This window comes from Acanthopagrus latus, chromosome 21, assembly GCF_904848185.1.
Source record: "Acanthopagrus latus isolate v.2019 chromosome 21, fAcaLat1.1, whole genome shotgun sequence".
Taxonomy (NCBI): domain Eukaryota; kingdom Metazoa; phylum Chordata; class Actinopteri; order Spariformes; family Sparidae; genus Acanthopagrus; species Acanthopagrus latus.
This window is the reverse complement of record NC_051059.1, coordinates 19,887,021-19,907,442: the sequence shown is the minus strand read 5'-3', so window position 1 is coordinate 19,907,442 and position 20,422 is coordinate 19,887,021. Positions and strand designations below refer to the sequence as shown.

Genomic DNA, 20,422 nt, shown 5'->3' with positions numbered 1-20,422 from the left:
TGTTCTCTGCTCAGTGGACAGATGGTGAGTAGAAGAATCTCCGCAAGATGATTAAATCCTCAGTGACATGATGGCACAACCCTTTCTTCAATAATGAAGAGTTACCCTCGGAACAAGTCAATTATTTAATCAAAGCTACAAGTCTACTGAGGATAACACAGATAAAATAATATTACAAACAGAAAATGAATATGAGGAAGACTGGATGGCCATTTGTCACATTTGGTTGTTTCGTAAGAGCATCTGCTGTCCTCAGCCTTGAATGTCTCTAATGTACCTTTTATTTAAAGCGCAAACAGCTTCAACATCAGCTGTCACTCTGACTGACTCATCAACATCACATCTACTGCTAATTAATAATTTTACAGTGACATGAGGTTCTTCAAGGAGGTGAATTTATTCAACAGGAAGTGTCCATAATCAAGTGATGATCGATGTCAGTGACTAAAGGTTTTTTCATAGCAGCACTGCTGTTAAATTTCTCATTTTCTCTGCAGGAATTATCTGCTATGGCCGCCTGATGGGACATTTTACCAACAAGTTTTATAGAAGCCAAGATAGTCTACTTCAGGGTATTGTCGGTAATGCACTGATCTTTAAAAAATAATTATTTTTTACTGGAGCCAAGTACTGTTTTCCCTCACTATGAATTCCCATTTCAACGTTTTAATTTAATGATACCCTCAAGGAATCATGGGAGTCTCTTGGATAATTTATGATTACTAGTTTACATAATTGCCATCAGTTTTAATTATTTCAAACTTTATTTCTGAGAAACCTTTTTTTTTTCCCTGTCAAATTTGAATGGTGGGTGGCTCTAAATACTACCATGAGTGCTACTGCACTAAAGAGGGAAAGCAGTCAGAGGAGCAAATTAGAGCTGTTACGTAATGTAATTAGGAACAAAACACTGTGTCAGTTGCCAAATTCATCCAAAATTTACCAGGTAAGCTGACTGGTTCAGACTTCTGAGTGTTTAATCAGAGTTTCAACTTCTTTAACTTCTGCCTAACATTAGTAGGCAAGAGAAGCTTCAACTCAGTGGTTTGATTTTTCTTATCAAAATACATTTAGTCCATACATGTCTGTCTTGCACCTTTGACTTTTTATCAAGAGTATGATCTTTTTGAATGGTGTTGTCATGACACTGGAATTCCTAATTCTCGATAGGGTACCTAGAAAAAAAGATATTCAATACCATGTTCAATACCACGCGGAAAGATTGTGTGGTTACATTTCTATTAAAACATACATGCAGTCAGGCTTGTGCACTGTTTACTAAGAAAAACTATGTGTAGCCCTATGGAAAACAAGGCCTAGGATATAGATTCATAAATAGGAATTCATAAATAACGTGAATAGGATGATAGCATAAATAGAATTAATAGGATTTAAAAGGTTAACTACTATTTACATATTGCATATGGTGCAGCAGAAGTAGGATTTCATGGTTAAGTTCATGTATTGAGTTGAGTACATTAGGTAAAATGTATTTTATTTTCTTGAATACAAAGTTCATGATCCTAGAAATGCTTTTTTTTTTTATTTTCCTACCTTGTGCGACTGAAATACAGTAAGTTTAAAGCTGTCATTTAAAGGTGAGTAACTAACCATAAGTCAGAATAATCTTGCTATATAACTAACTAAAACAGGGTAAACAGACAAAGTAAACATTCACTTATTGTTAGAGATAACACTTTATTTAAAGAACTCAGGACAGCTACTTGTATTAATTGCTAGAATAGCAGAGGGGCGCTACACAACATCTAAGTGAACTAACTAGAGTACCTTATCAATCCCTGGGGAAAAATTGTTTTTAAAAAAACACAACCGGTTCTGCTGTTTCAATACTACAAACATGAGAATTGAAACTGTTTCACATATTCAGATTTTATACATAACAATATTACAATATTTTTGACAACACAGTGCAGTCGCATGAATTGGCTGATGTAGCACAGGTAGAAATCCCAGGTGCCCCGGCAAGCTGATGGGTCTGGAGTGTCCGGCCAGTGTGAGAAATGTTGTGAACATTGTGTAAATCAAAAGGAAAACAACCCAGGGCAACAAAGATCAAGAAAGAAATGTTACTGAAATCCAAATAACTTGGCAACACTTTGTATAGTTAGAGGACCAACATAATGGTAGACTTGAAGCTACAACTGTGGCAAGCTGCCCCTTTTTGTTAATTTTCCTGCAATTGATTTTGCAGTGGTTCTTCCTGATATGTGGGGACTGACTGTGGCGACAAATCTGCTAGCTGTGGTAGCTCTGGTAGCCAGCTGTGGGAGAATAGCTACAGTATAAAATACATGCACTGGCAACAAAAAATAAAACACCTTCCTGTGCTTGCCGGTGTGTGTGACTGTATTGTGGTGAGTATTCCCCCTGCCCACACGTATGTGAGAGAAACAACACTCTCTGTGACAGACAGGCACCCACACCAAGCATACATTTGCATTCCTAAACTCACAAGATCTAATTTTATCACTACGCTCATTAACTTACCCCTAACCTCACTCTTATTCATGTGGACTTGGTTCTTCCTGATACAGTAAAATAAACCCGATTGTGCGCTATACTTTTTGAAGCAGCTGATTCACTTTCAAACGCCGGGGGTCCGACACATAAACAACTATCCTAAATTGTTGAAGCATTTCGTGACTCTGTAGTTTTATATTCTTACACACCACATTACACACACGATCATAATCTAGGACACACATTCTCATTCCCTTCGATCGCTCTGTCAATTACACAGAGGAAATCAGGGGCGAAGAAAATGAAGGGAGTCAACAATGCATGGAACATCGATGTGTCCAACCACCACTGTCTGTTTAAGTGGAATTGACTTCTGCTCATTTCCCAAATTACGCATATCTGACTGGCCCATCGCTGCAGGGGCTACAGGAAGCACAGGGACAGCGAGGGAGTCTCACTCACACACACTCTCTCCATTTCTCTGCAGGGAATCAATGATGTCTGCTTAATTATTGGGTGAATTTAATCAGCGGCACAGCAGTACTTACTGCCTTGTGACCCAGTGGCTGTCAGGAAGTCATTTGGCTTCCAACAGTTGGTGTTCGAATACCACCGCAATAATTAAGAGTACAACAATTTAATTGTTACAAAAGGTGTTGAGGTAACAGAAAAACTACCTCTGCATTGTGGTGCCTCTGTGCTCAGCTATTCACCGACAGGTATTTGACCGCCGGCGCACATATTAATTGTTTTTTGTGAAAAACGGTGCTCAAGTACAAGTGCCACGAATCGCTGTGACCGAGACAGCAGTGTGCTGATTAATGATGCATAATGTCTCGATTAGTGTCTCAAAAACTATTAATTAATGTGTCTAGCCTGCCAAACTGTGTACTAATATGTCGGTGTTTTATCATCAAGATAAACGGTTCGGATAATTGGTCAGCTCTTGCTCTGATTCATGCATTTTATTCTGCCTCGGTTGCTTTGTTTGCAGTTTTGCCTCAACTTTTGCAGCTTTCATCTACAGAGTTGTAAAGGTTTCTCAGATGTTCGTTGTTCCCTGGGATATCTTAAATACTGTTGTCGTTGTGTTACCTCAGATGTTTTCAGCTGCCACAGTACTCTAACATAACTCTTATTTATCTGCACTGTGACGGCATGTACCTGTGCCATGTTTATTAATTTAAGATACGTGCAGACATTTATAGGATAAATATTTCATTCAGCTACAGAGCTCCTCATGACACATTTCTTCCGCCTTCCAAAACACTCAACTTACTCGAGTGGTGAGTGTTTAGCATCTTGGCTCTCTTTTCAATGATCATTTAATTTCTATTTTTTTCGGACGGGAAAGAAAAAAGGAACACTTAAGCAAACCTGAAGAGACACACCACTCCAAGACAGACTCACTCTAAACTGAAAGACAAAGAGCTTCCCTTATTCAAGGAGGCTTTCTACCACTGGTTTGATTCTTTTTAAATATTTAAGAAACAGACCTACGTTTTCACAAATACAAGAAGATGTCTGTCTGCTATGGCTAGGAGATGTGTAGCTTAGCATTAGGCTTGAGTTAGATTATCAGGTTCAATATCAAGCTTTTTTTTTTTTTCGATTACTGGTTTCGGTGTTCAGTGTGGCCTTTGAAGGTGGTTGGTATCTATGAGTGAGTACAAAAGGGGGCTGTCGGGCCTTGGCGGAGGTTTGTGCTCTGAGTGACATTCTGGTTAGAAAAATAAATGCACTTCTTTGGCTCTGATGTGGCGTCCTCTCTCTGTGGTCTCACTCACTGTTCTGCCCACTACACTATCTGGTTACACGTAACAAGTAATATAAACACCTATAAACACTGAATAATCTGAATCTTCAAAGTAACTAGTAACTAGCAGTATCAGTATCAGCCAAGAATAAAACATACTGGTCTGCAGTTTCAAGGGGAGTTTTCAACTTTTTCTGATTAGTGAACAATTAATCCACACACAAGAGAAGTAACAAAGCCAAAAATGCTAATCAATTAAATAAATTAGAACACCCTATGCCTTTAATTAACATATGGAAATGAATGTTCTGTTGGCATTTAAAACCCACAGCCACTCTGAAGATGACATATGTGCACAATTAAGGACTCATGCGGAGTGTATTTGTCGACTGGGAACAAACCAATTGTCACCATGGCACACAGCAGTGATTCTGGAGCCCAGACCACAAAATCAGATGATATCCTGAATATCAGAAGCATCTGCTGAGTTTTGCAGAGCTACCCCGATGAGAATGTTTCCACAACATGTTTCACGTCGCTTCAGTGTCACAAATCTTTTGACAGAACGTGGTTACAAAGTGTGCAAAAGAAAAACTGCATCCAAATCATCTATCATGCTGCAACTGTTCCATAGCCCCCAGGGCACCTTATTGGATTTTCAGATGCTAGATCGGTCCTTTTGAAAGTAGGTTGAAAAATGTCTCATCACTCTTCAGAGGGATAGATATTGATTGGAAGAGATCAATGAAAATTCTGTTGAATATAGGTAATATCATCTGGGTTCTGGCTGCAACAAAATAATAGAATATATAGCAGGTTTGTGTGCAAGGCCCGAGATACTGCAGGGATTCATTTCATGGAATTCTAGATTGTAGAATATGAAACTCTCTGATCCAAAAAACTGAAAAGGGAGTTGTAAAAAGTCTCCACTACAGCATTCAAAGCTGTAGACTCAGAGGCAGCAGTCAATCTTCTTTAATTATCTAAATCTATATAAAAAGATGAGAGTGAAGATATTTTTGTTTTCACACTCCAGCTTAATCTCGAGGCTCGTAACACACGGACAAAACATTACAGCTAATGACTTTTTTGCTCTCTGAGTAATTAGCAAGCACACCAGGCGATGGTACACTACATCACTAAACCAACACATTTAAGAGAGCCAGACCACTGTCAGTGAAGCATACCTAACAGATCAGTTCTATATTGTTCAAACTCAGATCAGGAAGCTTTTGAAACTTATGATCAGTATAATGAGACTGTTAACAACGTAATGACGGCCATTAAAAAGCAAAATATATCCTACATCAGCACTAAACAATACAGACATCCTCCATCATACACAGAACATGGCTTAAAACTCAACCTCCTACCTACTCTGCATCTTTTCACTGGTCTTTGTCTCACGTGGCCTTTACGAGTCATGACATTAAGGTCCTATTCTTGCGTCATGTTGGTTTGTTTAAAGGTCATTCATGATGTTAACAGAACAGTTCTCCTTGAGGTAGCCTAATGATGACAAAGGTGAGCATGTGACCAGAGGACATTGCTGCAAACTTTTGGAAAGGGCGTGTTGAAGTCAGACTTTTTTTTTTATTTATTTTTTTTTTATAACAATGTGGATATATTAATTAAAATATATCGGCATCCATGCCCTGTGGTATTACAAAAAAAAAAAACAGTGTTGCGCAGTTGAGCCAATTATTAGAAATATCTTGTGTAAAAACCAACCCGTAACAGTTCTGTTTTGCATATTAAGTGGAAAATCTAATCTATCGGAATGCATATTCTATGGTACTATGCAAATGGGACAACTGGAGCAGTCATAATTGCTCAGTGTGTGCTAGGAATGAAAATGGCTTTTTGTATGAGCTAAGAACAAATTAAGTTAATGACACCATTCTGGTAAATGGCAGACAGATGGAAGGTTCACAGAGACAAATAACTGTCTTAGTTCTTAATCACATGTGTAATTAACTGGTGTGGGAAGATGCTGGTTTGATTTGTGTGTGTGGTCGCCATGTTTCATTTAAAAAGTGTGTTTTTTTAGAGTCAATTTAGCCCGTATCCTGTAGCGAGAGAAAGGTACAGAGAGATATCTATTTTTTTCATGATCAAAGTGGAACAGAGCTGCTGTTACGTTGTCAACAGGGGTGGAAATGGGCTGACATGCACTGTGACACTTTAAAGTCAGAACAGTCAAGTATATCAGCTGAGATTGTGAAAATCTACAGAATGGACTTATTGGATGAAGCTGAAGCTTTTAATATGTTATCATATGTTTGTGCATGACATGATGTTCCTTGTCCTTTGTGTGTAGTGCAGAGAAACCACAACACTGCCCGCACTGTCCGTCAAAATCTCAGCATGTACATACCATTCATCAGAGACAATAACAGGGAAAAAAATGACATAATATAGTTTGCTTTCATGTTTTGTTTTGTTTTTTTTAAACCGCATTTCATCCAGTTTACTAGCCACAGATGTAAGGATTCAAAGCCTGAAGAAATGAGCCACAGAAATGAGCCCTAATATTCCAGTTCCCCCGTCTTGAATCATTTCTTGAATGGGATTTCGGTTTAAGTGACAGAAAAAAGATTTATAGTGAACACAAACTTTTTCACATTTTGTTCTACAACATTAAATCCATCCATTAACGCCCTACATGTAAAATAGAAAGTTCTACGTGTCTTGGTGGTCGCCAATGGTTGTCAGGGACATTAAACATCATTGCACTGAACACACAGACTCATCTACTCTCTTGTCTGTAGATGGATGACAGATGGACCGTAGCTGCAAACTGTTACCTACTAACTATAGTCTGTAATGAGACACTTAGTGGTGGTGACCCTGAGTAACATCAGCTTTTTACCAAAATCAAATTAAAAAAAAGACCATAGGCTTTTTGTTGCTAATTTCCAGGCTGGCCTACAAAACTATGTCACCCCTATAACGCTGTATTAAGCTGCTGTATGAGCTCAGTCCCAAGAAGAGCGACTTTGTATGTACGTTTCAATCCCGTTGATTGGACTGTTGTGACACTTTGAGACTTTAAAGCCAAGTTATTCGAGTCTAAATGCCAGAAAATAAATAGAGCAACAGCATTGCATAGTCGCATGCATTGATTATTGAATGATGAGGCTCAGGCGTTAAAAGGGCCTGCTGTTGACTATGTTAAATACACTTTTATACTTTATGACAAGATGGTCTTTGGTCAAGTTCCAAGTGGACTTTGAGTTAAAACACTTGTTTTCAAACTATTCTTTACAAGTTCCATAATTAGCTTTCACACTCAACAGCTTTAAAAGAGAAATATTCATGTCTTTTAATAATCCATAGTTTTTTTTTTTTGCAATTTACAGAGTACTAGTCTGTGCTTCTCAATACTTGGACTTGCCTCAAATGATTTAAAAACAGCACTGGCCACAAGGCATTCCACATTACGCTCACTTCTTTTTCCACACTAACTTTGGTTGATGTTCCTTGAGACATATAAAAATACATCCTTGCTCGCTTACAACACACAAATTGCCAGGTTGTCTTTATATTTTGCATTTCAAGAAATATTTCTATACATTTCTGTCTGCTTAATTAAAAATATGCATCCACTAAGTTGACATTTTATTAGCGAGTTTTCAGGATGCCAGTTTGATAGGTTAATTAGGAGAAGAGCAGACAGGCCGCTATGTCAACCCTCTCAATTAAAACCAAATATATATTTATTTAATGTTCATATCAGAACTCTTTCACTGATTAACAGCTCAATCAGATCATTTGGCTGCTGAAGTAATAAACTGTTATTTCACCCTTGTCTGCCATTTGTCTTTTATGGCGAGGGAATAAGAGAAGATGAAGAAGAAGCGTGTGGAGGAGCAGAGGGATTTATCTTGGGAACCTAAATGAAAGGAATTTATCTTCTTAGTAGTGAATGTTTTAATTGCTGATATTACTTTATCAGTTAAGTATCTGCAGGAGAAGTGCAAACAAGATTAGTTCCAAAAAGCCCAAATGTCAAGTTTAAAGAGCTTCAACAAGCTACACAGTTCAGGCAACATCCCTCACGACACAAAAAAACCTGCTCCAGAACTGTAATTCTTTGACCTTTTCCCTCACCAGTAAGACTTAGTAATTAGAAACTTCTCCAAAAAATGCAAATAAGACACATTTAAACAGAACACCGTGAACCTGTACTTCAGGATAATTCATGTATTCAGGGCACATTTTGGGGGGTGTTTTTTCTGCTCTGTTTGCAGTGTGACTTCCCTTCTTATATAAAGGTTACACTCGGACAAAACATTGAGATACGTATCAAACTGATACAGTCAGGTCGGACTGTGCAGCTTCCGATAATCCCCAGTCAGCCAGGTATCAAATAACGTCTGCCTCTAACTACTGCACAGTTGTTGTATAAACAGAGCCAGAGCATATTTACCCTTCAGCGAAAGGTGTCTCTTGAGCCGACATGTTTGTATATCTGAACATCCTTCACAGGCTGCCTGGAGGGGGCTCATGCCTGAACTTTAAGCTTTTCACTTCATAGTAGGCAAGAAGAAGCAACTAGTACCAGAGGTCATCTGGAACGTTTCCTTTTCTCACCGAACATCACACCGGCGATGTGCCCATACATGATCATACATACACACATGCACCAGTACCCGCGGGACCTGCACAGAGCAGTAAATATCTCTAAAAGAAAAAAAAAAAAAAAAGTACGTCTAAAGAAGAGACTGACAGAGATGAAAGACCTTTACGGGCTATTTCCCAGTGCAGACTCTCAGGTGGAGGAGAGAGCGAGAGAGAAAGAAAGAGATGAAAAATGTCAGGGGGTTGGAAAAGACACTGTAAAAAGATAGTGAAAAAGAGAGAGAGGGAGAGAAAGACAGACAGGGAGGGGAGCGGAGATGTTAAGTAGCATTTGAAGTGGAAGAATTCCAGTTTGGATTCAAGCTCCTTGGCTAATGAGGATCATTAACATGGCCTGCCCAGCTCCCCTAAACGCTGGGGAGGCCTGGACGATGTGGGATAAAAATAAAACCTCTCACGCATATCCCCACAAGATTCACAAGGCGAGCGCTTGTAAAAAAAAAAAAAGATATAGCACATGCAGGCCACGGAGGGTACTTCCGCATGCAACACTACACACCGTGGATCCTGAAAATGGGAATACTTACCCTACAAGTACACTCGGTTGAACTCTGAACTCTTTGGATTCTGTTTGAGGCACGGTGGCAAAAAAAGCAATTTAGATTCCTGCGATTTCACAAGCTGAAATAAAGACCAAGGTGAATATGTCTCCACAGCTCCTGTGATATGATATAAATCAGAGGCTTAAATCAGTTCAAGTATGTCATCCCATGTGGGAAATTTGCTTTGGAAAGGAAAAGAAAACGGCTGAAATGACTGTAAAGCTCTCCGATCTTAGACACATTCCCTCCATTATTTCAAGTGGGCAGTTGAAATTTCTCCCTATGTTTTATGATCCTCTGAGCTTTGCTATTTTCTCTCCACTCGCTGTTTAACACACAGTAAAACAAAGCACCAAGAGCTGTCCTGCTTCTATAACTCACTGGTGATGTACAGTCACATCTTTTTTGAGCACTTCCGACTGCTTTTACAGCGTGATCGATTGAGTGGTTAAATCAGACGGCATCAAAACAGCTTGAAAATACAAATAGACTTCGTCAGTGGTCAAGAATATAGCCGAGACCTGCTTTCTTGTACATCCTGCTATCGATTCCTGTTTTTCCCCCTCTCAGCACTGTCACTCTACACCGTTGGGGGGCTGCGTATGTGAAATTTACAACATCTCGCCAGATCAGGCATTCCCAACCAGCAAATACTGCAAACTTGCAGTTCCATCAGCCCTTCTGTCACAGTGCAACTGCTTTTCTTCATCTACTACATTTTATTAGGGAGGAGAGAGATGTTAGCACACACAGAGTGCGCTCACAGCACACTGTGTGAGACCCAAGGCAGTCAGACAGACAAGTGTCTTGATAAGATCAGCATAATTGGCACATTCATCTGTCTTCTGTTAATAAAGTGCTTTGTGGTCGAGAGATCAACTGCGGAGAGCTGTGATTTTCACTGGTGGTATTGTCTTCACTGTCGGGTTGAGAAAAAGATCTTCAACTTACTTGGTGCTAGATACAAAATATCTTTTGATCAAAAATTTAAAAAATCCCTAATAGGCTTCAGCAGCCTTTTGCCTTATCATGGCATGAGACAACATACATGTAGGGTCTTAGATTCTGGATACTGTATTGGGATATGGTATAAGCGTTGTCTTTTCCTTGTTTTCAAGGCTGAATTACAGTAAAATTATGTAATTTTCTAAACCTACCAGACTGTTCTTGTTTTAATACTAGCCTTAAAAATGTCATAATTTTGTTTAAGGTCATTTTTCCCAGTCCTTGACGGCACCTATTCAAACCAATGAGAATCCTCAGCTGGGCGCAGACGCTACGAACGTTTTTTAGCTACTAGGTTTACTTCTACCTGGTTATGCAGCCGACTGAATATGTGAAGTAGAGTTTCCCCCTTGATAGTCCAACAGTGGCATCATCACTGATGGCTATATCAGTGATGATACCATCTTCGTTATATTTTTGACCACAGTAACTTGAAATTTGGTCCAGATCTACACATCACTGCACATCCCGAAACTGTTTGCCTGTACATTTGTGTATCCTTTAGCTCAAGAGTAACCCCATGGGGAGAACAGTAAGAGAAGGGGAGTAGAAGCAGAGAAGGAACACAGTACAACATACAGCGAGAGAGATAGCAAGAAAGCAAGAATGAAAGAACAACAGAGTAAGAATAGATCATACAATTTCTTCAGACAAATTCCCATGTCTGGCTCCTCTACCTTGAAAACATAAATCAGAGCTGTCTACTCAACATTCATCACACAGACTGAGATGATAGTGAAGGAGGCCAATGAGGTTACTTCTTGAGATGATCCATGGAAGGACAGGAAAATGTTCCGATCATTGGTCTCTGTAAGGCTTTTTATTAATGCACTAAATGTGTTGAACATATGAAATGTACAGGGAGACATTAGCCTAGAAATTAATTAAGTGTGCACTAAATAATTACGAGAATTGTTTTCACGTTAATAAAACCGTGCAAACTCAATGTGCCTGTCTCCGAGCCATTACAGCGCTCGTCTAATTAGCAAACAAAGAAACTCTTCTCGTGTGAAGAGTGTTTAAATTAGAACTGAAAGCAGAGCAAACAGTTAAAGATTTCTGCCCTTTTACTGCTACTGAGTTTAAATCTGTGCAGCAGCTGATGGATGGCGCGGTCGCTAATGAAAGCTGGATATGTCCACATTTAACTGTCTCCGTAACGATAAGTAATGACGGTAGCTTAGCTAACACAATTAACACTGGCGCAGAGGAAAATAAAATTCCCACCGAATGAAGTATTATGTAAATTATTAATTACCACGTAGACGATTGCAATCTTGTTCAGCTGCCCATTGGCACTCAAATAAATGTGAAGGATTCAGAGACAGACGGAAGGGAAATAGTGAGGATAATCCTGACACAGTGCGAGAAAAATTCAACAAATACCACCTGCTCCTTAAGCAATTTATAGAAACAATTTGCATTTGCAATTTAACCACTTATATAGACTAAACAGCAACAAACGCAAAAAGGAAACTAAGAGCAATTTGAGTAAATGCTTGAGGGATCTTGCAGTTGTTCTCATACAGTTAAAATATAATGCATGTCCCAGAGAAGTCTTGCAAATGTATAGGATATCTCTCTTCACCATGGTAAATATTAGAGCCACAGTATAGTAATCTGTATTTAATGTATATTTAGTCAAGGGATTTCTAAATGTTTTATGAGCAGCAGTTTCCACAAATGCAGTAACACTTGTACAAATGTCTTCTATGTGTGTTTTTGCATATGTATGTGTGTGAGAAAGAGAGTCAGAGAGTGAGTAATGAACAGATAAAGAGCCAGCGAGAGGTAAAGACAAAGACAGAGAGTGAATCCAAGAAGAGGAAGAGAGACGAAGGGAGAAAGTGATCTCTCAGATTCGGTGTCTCAGCTTAATGACACAGGACCCACATGGGAGAGAGGGAGAGCCAAGCTGAGAGCGAGCTATGATGAATCCAGAGACCGATAACCTCAAGCCTCCCCACTCACAGCCTACACAGTCAGGAAAAAAAAAAACTGTCTCAGAAATTAGCTGCTCAGCTCAGAAACTGAATTTGTGATTTTCCTCTCTGCTGCTTGTGTCCCTGGCTTTCACTTCTCCTGCCTTCTATTCTGTCAGCCTCCAATATGGTGTCAATACCTGCCTCTGAGTCCCCCAATCTGTTCCCCCTGCTGCGACCGTGGACAATATGTGGCTGACTTTGACAAATTAAACCAACTCGATATATGGCAATAACCTTCACAGGATGACATGGAGGGAAAGAGGGGAACAGGAGGGGGGAGGTATGGGAAAGGAAGAGGAAGACGCCTATAGATGGATGATGGGACATACTGAGCATAGCTTGTTGTTTCTAAAGCAGGTACAGCATGAGAATATGGTGCACATGAAGACCAACTTTCTAAATGTCACCATAGCTATAACTCAGCCACTTCAGCTGAAAAGCACTGAAACATCTGTAGAGAAAATGTAGCAAATTGGACTTAAAAAGCAACAGCCACTGATGGGAAACAAGCATTTTTCCATGCATCATATGTTAGAAAAGGACAACTTTCAAAACCATTATAAGCACAGTGTGCTTACACTGCTGAAAGCACAACAGTGTCATCATGTTTCAGTCAGAAAAATATATTTTCCTCATAATGCACAAATGATATCAGTCAACAAGCCACAGTTTTAATTCTTGTTTAAAACTTATTCCCAACACATTCATACAAACTCAGTGGGCGCACGCCAAGAAGAAAAAAACCCTTGAACTGACACAGTAAGTTCTCCATTCAAAGATCAAACCGGTGGCTTTGGACTAACATCCCTCCCATGGTGACAAATTGCCACATTATGGGATCAACAACTCCAATTAATTTCCTCAAGGCAAGCTTTTATAATGACTCCATTAAATTGCCCGAGTGGCTGTAATACAGACATGTTTCACCTGTTACAACAAAACTCTTCAGCAACACACACAGTTGCACTTTTAACCGCAAAAGCACACACATGCAAACACACAAACCAGCGTGAGGGGGTCGTTAAGCAGCTATTGTTGTGCTCCTCTCTGCTCAGCATGATAACGCTCTGATTGATACTAAGGTTCCCCAGTTAATCACCTGGCCATGACTATAAATGCACGCTGTCTTGCAAGTGATGCACAAACTCCAACGGGAGGCACACACACACACACACACACACACAGGCAAACAGATACACAACTGTGCAAGAGTGAAGACAACAGGACTCACAAACGTACACGCACGAGGACTGAATACACCTGCCCGACATCCATCCCACACAAGCTCAAGTTAACTCACCTGCTCTGAGTGACCAGCTGAAAGCTTTTCAAATTGGCCTTGGGTAATCTTCTTCCCTCTCGCTCTCTCCTCACTCTCTCTGTCCCTTTGACCACTCTCTCTCTATCTCTCTCGCTCGCTCCCTCCCTCCCTCTCGCTCAGTGGCAGTACACGGACGTCCTACGGGCCCGCTCACCCTTCCTGTGTGGCTTGGCGTAAGTGCATCGATCTCTCTGCCAAGTGGTACGTGGTCCTGCTGTTTCCACCAGACTCAGATGTGCTCTCTCCTCTCCGCCGCTCACTCTGCCTCACACAGCTGCAGAGGGAAATATGAGGACGGGCAACGTGGTTGAGAGCTGCTCCGCTCTCCCTCTCTCTCTCCCTCTCCCTCTCCCTCTCTCTCTCTCTCTCTCTCCCTCTCTCTCTGTAGTGAGCTGAGATGCTCTCTCTCTCGCTCTCTCTCTCTCTCTCTCTCAGGTTGTCAGCTGGTATGATGCCCACTCCTACTATCCCTTCACTCTGTCACTCTTTTATGGTGGACTGAACTGCACGCTATCTCACCATCCCTTTCTCGTTTTTTTTTTTTTGCTGTTTCTCCATTTATTCCGCTTTCTTTCTCTCTCCCATTATTGATCTGTGTGCCTGTGTCATTGCTAGTGCAGCCTCTAGTGGCTGCATTTTCCCAATGCTGTTCATGGAATCAGCCTTTACTCACACAGAACATGAAGCTTGCTGTGAATTTGCTCCAGGATGCGAGCTGGCATGAATATCAGCTGAAAAAAAAAGAAAAGAGGAACAAATGTAACATAAAAAAAAAAAACATTAAAAACACACAATATATTGACAAAATAAGCTCAAGGCAATGTCTTAAAATAACTTGTTTACTCCCACCAACGGTCAAAAATCAAAAGACATTCAGTTTGCAGTGATTTCAAAAAGGAAAATATGCAGAAATCCTCACATCACAGAAGCCTGAACCACCAAATATTATTTATCAATCGATCACTCAGATACGTTTTGGATTGTGAGGCAATTATCAGGCAATTAATTGGGTAATCAATCAACAGAACATTAATCTGCAATATAATGATGATCATTTTCTGGTCTTAAACTTGAGAACTTGCTTTCCCTTTCAGGTTTTCAAATGCTCGTTGCATAAAGCAGGACATTTGACAATGTCAACTTGAACAGTGGGAAAATACAACTGGCACTGTTTGGCAATGATTACGATATTTTATTAACAAAACAATTAATCACTTAGGTAAAAATGTCATATAAGGGTGTGTAGGTATTTTACACTTGACGACGAAAGACGACGAGTGGCGACGAGTGCAAAACATCCTCAAAATTAGCAAAGGATATTCGGATATTTTATCCGTGAATATATTGTACATTTAAATCATCAAACTGATGAAATCCAAGGTGACCCGTTCTTCCTGGAGAGCTGACGACTCAGCGTCAGTGTGCTCTGTGCTGCCGCCGGTGGAGAGATAGTTTAGTCTGGTTTAGTTTAGTTTAGTTTAGTTTAGTTTAGTTTAGTTTAGTTTAGTATAATGAAGTGGAGTCTAGTCTGGTCGAGTCTGGTACAGTTAAGTCTCACGTAGTCTAGTCAAGTCTAGTCTAATCTGGTTTGGTTAGTTTAGTTTAGTTTAGCGTAGTCTCATCTAGTTTAATGTAGTCTAGTTAAGTTTATTTTAGTGTAGTCTAGTCTAGAGTTTTAGCATAGTTTAGTCTCGTTTAGTTTAGTCTATTGTAGTGTAGTATAATGGAGTGGAGTCTAGTCTGGTCGAGTCTGGTACAGTTAAGTCTCATTTAGTCTAGTCTAGTCTGGTGTAGTTGAGTCTAGTGTAGTTTAGTCTAGTCTGGTATAGTTAAGTCTAGTGTAGTTTAGTCTAGTCCGGTATAGTTAAGTCTAGTGTGGTCTAGTCTAATCTATCGTAGTGTAGTCTAGTTGAGTGCAGTGGAGTCTAGTCTAGTCTTGTTTAGTTAAGTCTAGTGTAGTTTAGTTTAGTATCAACATTGGTGCTGCAGCATTCTCCCATGAGCACTGCACTTTGTGTTTACAGCAAGATGCATCTTGCATCACAGTTTTCATTATCACAGCGAAAACACTACAAAAAATCATGATGATGTGACATGTTGTCTGGGTCTGTACTGAACAAACACATTTTCTTACACACAGAGAACAACATTTGTCATCCAGGGCATTTCTGCAGCACTACAGTTCTTAATCAAAGCCCTTTTTTGTGACACATTTGACCTAAAACTTGCAGCTGCTACACTCGGCTGTATTGTGATTTCGTTTAGATTCAGCTTAATTTTGCAGCCGTACTCTGAACCATGTTGGAGAGGTAAAGATGTCTAACGCGAGTCATAATAAGGACTTCACACTTACATAATCCTCCTCTATTTGATGAATATTTTCATTAATTGGTTAGGCTGAGCGTATAATCATTTGTTTAATGTTCCATTTATATCAGATTGTAGGTTTAGTCAGCACAGAAGAAATAACCAGCTGCAAAGATTATTGTTGCTTTAAGTGATGTCGATGTAGAATAATTGTCACTTCATGTTTGTTGCTAACTGTTTTTTTATCCTATTTCTTCTGCAGTATCTATAACATTTTCTTTTTCATGTATTGAATAAATCAGAGGACGATGATCTTTTCAATGCATGCAGTTGTGTCCCTTTATAACTACCAAATGAAAAGATTTCTATGCAACTTAAAGATGAGAACTTACTTTTCTTTGTCCTTACCTGTCTGGTCGTGACAAAGCCTTTTGTGCCAACTGACAGAGGAGTACATTTTCTCATCGGTTTAAGTGGGATTTTTTTTTTTTTTCTTTTTTTTTTTGATGGTTTGGACTAAAAGAGGAAGGCAGCGTCCTCACTATCACAGCAGTGGAGGTGCAGAGAATGAATCTACCAGGACCTCATCAACTGCTGATCAACTTCTGAAGGGCAAAAGAAAAAACGCTTTTGTGGGGGAACTAAAAAAAAAAGAAAGAAAGAAAGAAAAAAAGCCACAAGCTATAGTTTGCATCAGAGAAGGAACTTATTTGCAGGAAATTGCAGCTGTGGAAGAAATAATCTCAGCCAGAACACAAAAGACCAGAAAAATGTGTTTTTTTAATGTTGCTGATTTGTTTGTTGATGTGTTTGTCAGGTTATGATAAAGTAAGGGACCCTGGAGGAATACTGATGTTTTATTCTTAGTAAGTCACACACATGTGCATGCATGCACACACCTCAACTTGTGCTCACTATCATCAAAACAACACAGGAGTCAAAGCGTATTCACACCATGGGAGATGAACCAAAAATACCTCAGGCTCTCCAGCAAACAGGAAAGATAGTAATTGTTAGTTTGTGTGGGCAGAATGGAAAGACGCTGGCCTAGATAGAGATCCATAGGGTGTCATTAACCGGGTGGGCATATAGAGAGATCACATATTAGCCGTCACAGCAGATGAACAGACTTTGGAGATCACTTGCTGGCTAATGCATGGAACATCACAGCTAATTAGCAAATACCGGGAAAAGATAAGTACAGTTATGAACTATACACCTTGAGAGAGTCTTTACTCTAGTCACATTACTCACGTGTGTTTTAGTATTGTTGGTATTATTTACACACATCATATCTGCTGTATCCTCGTCCAGTGGGAGCTGCTGGTCCACCATAGACCTCTTCTACTGTTCAATATTTGCCACGTAACATTACTTTAGGATTATTTTCATGATTCATTTTTATTCATTTTAGTGTGTCTTCAGTTTATAGGTCTCTAATTTGAATGTGTGCTAAAAAACACTGACACATATTAGGCCTATTTGTGGATTATTCTGGGCTATTGTGGCAGTGGATTATTTCTCTGAGTGGATTATTGTTAACTCTACTGAGTTGGTTTAGTAACATTACCACATTCATTAGAACATTTATTGTGACAATTTAATTTGAACAAATTTGCCTACATTCCAACAATTTAGTTATGTTTCTGGTATATTACATTGTGAAATTAAAGTCAATTTAAAGTTAGTTCTGCCCACAGAATATAGGTTATAGGTTAAGCCTGTTTTCCTCTTAAAATGTAATAGATTGTTGCATCTTTGTGGATCACCTAGAAGGGTTAGCACTCTATCCATCATAGTTTGACAAAATAGGGCCCCCCAAACTCCATCTTGCATAGGGCCCCCAAAAAGACAGAAACGGCCCTGCGCTGATTCATATGGACGCTGGAGTTCAGGTTGATCCTTTGAGCTCTTTGTCACTCCAAGTATTTTTTTTCTGGCATGGACTTCATCATCTTCCTGATAAGTCTGGTTTTATTAAGTTATTTGATGCTATAAAAAGGGGCTGAGACATCATGAATCACAGCTGAGCCTTTCCTCCCAGCTGAGTAAAGGGGGGTGTAAGGGAAGGAACTCGATACCGCGGCCTCACCACCTGATCACTGCTGCACTGACTGTGGCTCCAAATGACGTCAAATGCACAAGATGGCATTTTCCGATATTTTGGCTTCATTTCTGTGCAGTGGGTGGAAGTGAAGTGAAACGGCCTGTCCATCTTAATGTCTGTCAATGGTTCACACCAACAGGCTCATAAAGGTAACAGGGACAAACCCACATCGAATAGCACACACGCACACACACACACACACACACACACACCCCGAAAGCATGATTAATGTATGTTTTCAGTACAAATATTGACCAAATAAATGTCTGTTTTGCTATTCCTGAGATCAAAACACATCCAGACTGAGATACACATACATACTTTTATATGTGAGGACCTTAACTTACATTACTTTGCAGGTACTTTTGGCAGACTTACATTCTTCCCCAAAGCACACAAATAAATTGCAATTTAGGGCTCAGTGTCTGGCTCAGATACACTTCGGCATGTTTGCAGGAGGAGCCAGAGATCAAATCACCAATGATATGCAATGTTATGCTGCTTCCACAAGTGCAGTTTGTGACTAACATGACAGATTACAAATCACAGCCTGAATTCAGTACATTTTATGTGGACGTTCCGGAAATACTGTAAAGTTAGACCACAGCTGTATGTAATCAGACATGCTGAACTGTGAAAATAATAGACAATGAGTTCAGCAACACAACTCAGTGACACTGCAGTCTGTCCTCTGCTGACATTCACGAGAGCAACTCATGAGAATCTGCGATTGAAGGAGGTATTTTCATCACTGGAATTCCAAATAGAATTGGAGAAAGATCGCCTTATAATAACACTAGAATTTAATAAAGTGCCATTCTGTTCAGCCTTGTTTGCACCAGTAATGTCTATACAGAAACTGTAGCCTCTATATTTTCAGAAGCTCTTTAGTATCAGACAAAATACTAATATTCTCCATTACACGAAGTATTAAATTATTTATGTGAACATGCCTCAAACATGTGTGAGATAAACAATGCTTAATCCCGTGTGAATGGGATCCTTAATGCTGACGGTGAAACAGTGTGCTGTGGCTTTGCCTCGTGATGTTTGGGAGGTTATTCAGTGTCAGAGCCTCATTCAGATTCAGCCCATCTTGTGTCTGTATATATAATGTAATTTTTATTTTTTTTTGTTTTGTCTTTGGGTGCGAGCACATGGAAAGACATTCATGAATGCAAAGATTCACTCAATTTGAGAAACTTAATCAGAAGATAAGACTTGATGTACTGTAAAAAAATAAATTGACACTGTAATATATTGTTTCTTTATCCCTAGGGCTGCAAATGACGGCCATGATTTCCGAACAGCAATGTTGATTATTTTAAACAGCCATTTCCATGCAAAACGCAATAACACGAGCTGTACTGTGCAGAACTCAGCATTCACCGCCGCTCCAGTGAGCTTCTGATTTATTTACTTCTTGCGAGAAACATTCATGGAGAAGTAAATGCACTGCCAATGGCACTTCCCGTATTTTACGGACATTCATTGTCATTTATGGGCTTGAGAAATTGGACTATTTCATGAAAATTTGATAGTAAGAAATGATTTCAATCACATGTAGATAACCTCAGCTGGTTTCAGCTGTGGCCTCTGCTGCTCCCAATATTCTTCTTCCTACTCTTGTTGTCAACAAGGCTAAACAAGTCCTGTTCTTTATTTATGACAATGCATATCTTCTAGAGCAAAGCCCCAGGCAAGGTTGTCTGTAAAAACGTGGGATTGGATGTGATGCTGAACTAAAAATAAAATAGGCTTTTAATCCCCTTTTTTTTTTTTTTTATCAACAACTTTGTTATCCTTTGGAGGACTGGGGTTGGTGACTGCCGATGAAACCTCCCACACTTTAATCATTGAGGCTTTTCCATTGTTTATCATTAGTACTTGAGTCTGCCAATAAGTCATTTGAAGTACATTTGGTTTGCATAGATCCTAACTGTGAAAAAGGGGAGTATTATAGTTTGATCAAACTAGGTAGCAAGTAAAAGTTTAGCTGGGATAAAAGAAATGAAACTACATTTAATTATATGTCTCCTGCTTTCTGGTGACTCTTAGGGACAGAAATAACAAAGTAACAATCACCCTGACTCTCAGACATGATCACTATTCATTAGTTCCTTTTCATTTAAGCTCATTCATTTTTTAGCCCCTTCACAAAGTCTGCACGCAACTACTGTTTTTGTCAGTTTAACCTGAAAGTTAAGTTATTTTATTTGCAGTTGACCTGGTGGCCCCAATTCATGATAACTGCAAAGAATGCTGCACCACCAG

The 20,422-nt window shown here is 39.5% G+C and overlaps 1 protein-coding gene across 1 annotated transcript in view; it reads right to left on the bottom strand.

The window, feature by feature from the left end:
- The window catches only part of tnr (tenascin R (restrictin, janusin)), a 200,012-nt gene that overhangs the window by 160,643 nt on the left and 18,947 nt on the right, over nucleotides 1-20,422 (bottom strand). Inside the window, exons 5-6 of the mRNA XM_037084415.1 lie at nucleotides 14,408-14,465; nucleotides 13,714-14,008 (exon numbers count right to left, since the gene is read on the bottom strand). The gene's annotated coding sequence lies outside the window, so the exon portion shown is untranslated. The remainder of the gene's footprint in view (nucleotides 1-13,713; nucleotides 14,009-14,407; nucleotides 14,466-20,422) is intronic.